Source organism: Nycticebus coucang, chromosome 7 (assembly GCF_027406575.1).
Source record: "Nycticebus coucang isolate mNycCou1 chromosome 7, mNycCou1.pri, whole genome shotgun sequence".
NCBI lineage: Eukaryota > Metazoa > Chordata > Mammalia > Primates > Lorisidae > Nycticebus > Nycticebus coucang.
In genome coordinates this window covers 57,310,714-57,315,781 of record NC_069786.1, presented here as the reverse complement: position 1 = coordinate 57,315,781, position 5,068 = coordinate 57,310,714, and positions in this window count along the sequence as shown.

Sequence of the window (5,068 nt, the reverse complement as noted above, 5' to 3'; positions counted from 1 at the left end):
CACAATGTATATGTATATCAAATCATCATATTGTAGACCTATACAATTTTTAGTTGTGACTTAACATCTTAATAAAACTTGAGAAAGAATTTTAGAGATAACAGTTCAGAAAAGCAACAAAATAAAAAATAATTTTATTCCTTCTCCAAAATAACCTAATTTTTTTTCAAATTCAAATTACACTGACATCGTCCAAATTTAGTCAATTGTATAAACACATTTATAAGTATAACTAAATAGTTTCAAAAGATGCTTGAGTACAGAAGTATGTTTGGGATGAGTATTGTTAACTATGGGTACACAGGAGTTTCTAGTTACACATATATATGGGTGCATTCTATCTGAAAACCTTCTAAGTATAGATTTCTTCTCCCTCAAAAGAAACAGGTAAAGGATTTTTAAATATTTTGCAGTGAAGTTAATTTGCTTTGGTCATTTTAAGAGCAGTTTACTTCTGTTAAATGATTTGAAATAAAGCAATAGAATTTGGTTGAACTGCTGGTTCCCAAAAAATACTTGATTGTCAAACTAACTTTCTATTTTCTTTTTTTCTCTTTGCTTTTTTTCTAGATCAGAATTCTTATTTACTGAACCTTTTTGCACTTTCCCAAAGCCATTTACCTGCCAATAGGCCCCTCAATCTTAGAATTTGAATCAACAATCTATTATCCGTGACCTAGGCTTTAGTGCCACTCAGTGTTCAAATCAGAGAACTGCAGCAAACCAAACCACCAAATCTGTCATCGTCTAGCAGTGTACTGCAACCTCAAAAATATTTCCTCAGGATTTAAAAGCATCATTAATAATTCAAGGTCTCTGATTTCTACCTGCTTTACTCTACCTGTATGGATGAAGAAGATGAGAAGGTCAGCACATGATAAACACCCATCAGGAGCTTGTTCAGAGGAAAGTGGGGAATAAGTGCCAGAGATCTTTTTTTGTTCTTTCTCAGTTTGAATCATCTAGTACTGTGCCATCTCTCCAAATATAAATTGACTTACTGAAAGCAGAAGGGAGATAAATCATTTGTTTGAGGAGTACAACCATTCAGGAATGACTTAATAAGTCCCACATTATCAGGAAACAAAAATATTAATGGTAGCTTATAAACAAATAATAAAATTAAATCACCAATTATTAAGAACTAGATTATATAATCAATTCTGTTAAATAATATAAGTAAGTTGGCATCTCATATTTGCCACAACAAATTCATGCAAAATTTTTATGTGTAGAAAAAAAGATTTGAAGGATGAACACTGAAAGAGAGTTATAAAACAATGAATTTTAAAATATAAGGGCATTTTTAAAAAGAAGAAAATATGGAAAATAAATCAGGAATAATAATGAATAGGAAGACAAATATGAATGGGGATTGGTTAAAGAAAAGAAAAAAATGTAAAATTTGGCCAAAAATTGAAATACAGATAAATTCACATGCAGAATAAAAAAAATCATCCAAGTTTACCTGAGAATAACATTACTGCTAACTATCCTTTTTTTTTTTTTTTTTTGAGACAGACTCTCACTGTCACCCTTGGTAGAGTGTGGCTGCGTCCCAGCTAACAGCGACCTCCAACTCTTGAGCTTAAGCGATTCTCTCGCCTCAGCCTCCCAAGTAGCTGGGACCACAGGCGCCCACCACGACGCCTGGCTATTTTTTTGTTGTATTTGTCATTGTTGTTTGGCAGGCCTAGGCTGGGTTTGAACCTGCCAACTCTGGTGTATGTGGCTGGCGCCCTTACTGCTGAGCTACAGATGCCAGGCCTAACTATCTATTTTAAGACTAGAATAATTATCCACAATGCACTGTTTGTTTAAGTTAAAGAAAGGTAGATTAAAATCTCTCTTTTTCAAATCTGTGATAATGCTTTAAAAATCAATTTAAAGGAAATTTTATGGTAACTTAAAAAAAAAAGCCATAGTGGCATCTTTATAATGTGGAATACCTACTCCCTCAATTGAACAGAAGTTTAAAGCATAATATATAACCTAGGAATGATAGAATCCTATTAAAAAATGAAAGTACAAAAAATTTTTTAAATTAAAATGTACAAAAAAAATTTTAAATTAAAATGTCTTTAGTATAGACATTTTTAAAAATCAAAAATAAACCTCTTCCCACTAACCAGAGAAAAATCACTGTTAATATTTTTATGTAAAACTTTGGAGTTGTTTATCAATGCAAAAATGTACTTTTTAAATGGAACCTTAATGATTTTATGACCTGATTTATTCCCTTAACATGTAAAATACAGCTACTCTCAGCAAACATAACAGGTAGATTCCAAAGTTAAAGCAAAGCAAATCACTAATAACTTAGCAAGGTACTGATAAATAGTCCATTAAAATATCACTTTAAATAACTATTGGAATTCCAATTTATTGATGCACACTAATATATTTCACCAACTCTTATTGTTCAACATTTGACTGTCTTGAGTTTAACTATTATGAACAAACATTGAGTCAAAATCCTTATAACTAAATCTCACATATACACAATTATTTTCTTAGGATGAATAACTAAAAATTGGATTACAATATTAAAAATTATACAAAGTTTTAAAGGATCTTGTAGATAATTTTCCCAATTAAAGAATTTGTTTGGTTTTTCGATATCTTGCCAATAATGAACATAGCCATTTAAAAAATATCTTTGTCAACTTGATAGAGAAAAATGTTCTCTCATTATTTTTATTAATTTGATTTCTAGAGAGAGTAAATAAATATTATGTTTGCTAGCCATTTACTTTGTCAATTGCCTGTTCAGGCCTCTGTTTATCTAAAAGAATGGAGAGAAATACAGGTTAGTGGGTAAGAACACAGACTCAGGAGTCAGACCACCTGGATTCAAATCTTTCATTCTTCATTAACTGTAAGATCTCAATAAGCCTTAACTATTTTACCTGTAAAATAAAGATAATAATGATACCTAGCTCTCCAGATGAAATGATGGCTTTTCCTGTACTACGTGTTCTTACATATTTTAAGAGTACTTTGTAAGAAAGATTTTCATCCTTTGTTCACCATATGTGTTGCACCCATTGTTCCCACTTGTCAGTTGCCTTTCAATCTTGTTTATAGTGGATTTTGGCAGACAGAGCTTTAAATTTTTTTGTAGTAAAATCTATCACTCTTTTCTGCAGGATATTTGCCTTTGGTATCATGCTTAGAAAGGCAACAGATTTAGAGAAGGAGTAAAGATAGTACAACTTTTTCAGGAAAGCAAAATATATCTGGCATGTGTATTGTGAATAAGATCAAAATCCAACATTCCTCTTCTCATGTACCTCTAGTAAGCATGCACCATTTTAAAATAACTTCAGTCTGAAAAAGAAATGCACACAAACCACAATGTCAAGTCACCATACATAAAACTTTCAATGGCCACGGCCTGTCAAGTTCCCTGGCTTGTCTGGATCTTGATCTTTGGCTTAAATAAAGGGTACATGAATATACAATAAAGAAATATTGAAATAAATTAAATTAAGTTCTTCTATTTTCATGAAGTTCCCAGATTATTGTACAGTATTTATAATGCTATTAATTATTCCACAAAACAAGAAATGTACTAGGATCATTAGCATCTGAGTGAATCTGACTTGTGTGTATAAATTTATTCAGCTACTCTCAGCAAACATAACAGATAGACTTTCAAAGTTTAACCAAAGCAAATCACTAATAAGTTAGCAAGGCATTGATCATCTGAACTAGGATGATGTTTTCCATCCAGCAGAGGACAGTGCACACAAGCTGAAATACCAAACTATGAAACTAGTTCTTATATACATCTAACATGATAGCATTATTTATCATGGTCTCATTAGAAGGATAGTATTTAGTTAACTAATATCTCTAAGTTAAAACTGTAAGCAGCAAAACATAAATGAAGTTTTTTTTAATTTTTCAAATTTAGCTTAATATTAATTCAATTTTAATATCTAAACTATTTTCATATTTAAATAATGTTCTAATAAGTGGAAGTTCAGTTAAATACTATATTTTTTAAAACAAATAAATAAATATTATATTTTCATTTATAATTCACATAGTAATTCAAACCAAAAAAATACTACTGGTCATTTAGAGGACACGTTTTTAATTGTTACAAGAAACTGAATTCAAATGAACCACTTTGGAAATACTAACAGTAGCAATATATTATGCTACATTTAAAACACCAAAGAACTATGTTTAAAAATCTTAATATTCCTAAGTATGTGGGGCAACTTTCATAACTATAAAATTGTGGTTAAAAATGAGAATCATAGATAAAGCTACTGGCTTTATCAAGGTCACAAATAAGTAAGCAATAGCATATCAATGATAAGTTTTTCTCAGTCTGCTACTCTATCCACCACAGTATGTAATTTCTGCCATAAACATTTTAAAATATGTAGAAAATCATAAGAATTGCTAATACTACTTTTCAGCACTGTCATATTTTGTCCGCTGAGCCAAACATACCAGATGTCTTTAAATAAAAGATTTAGACAGCATAAAAATAAAGTGTTATTGTATATGGGCTTTTTAAAAGTATACCGATACATTAGGGATATCATAAGTTCTGAATATATGCTATTTCAGAAAAGAAAAAAAGAGTTTGTAGATATTAATACTGAAGACAAGGATAGAAAATGACCACAGATGTAGATGATGAAGAAGAAAACAATGAAAAATGAATGTTATTGGTCAGCACAATAAAAAATATTTTATATATTCTGACACAATGAGGTAAAATCACATTCTCATTTCTTGAAGAAAACATAGATTTTTCATTCCCTAAAATTAATATAGTCTCTTAAGTATGCAATTCTAGTAGATTCTATGCAATGCCATTGTTGAGAAGTAGGCTGAAATGACTTGAGGGGGTGAAGGAATTGAGTGATGATGATTAGGATGAACTGAGAGCTACCATATTTAAACACACATACTCATAACCAATGAAAATGGAACAGTCTGTGAGAACAGATTTGAAACAATAGCTTCATCCTGAACTGCACTTATGCATCTGTTACATTTATACATTTCTACCTAGTAACTCTAGATGTTAAAACAAACTTTC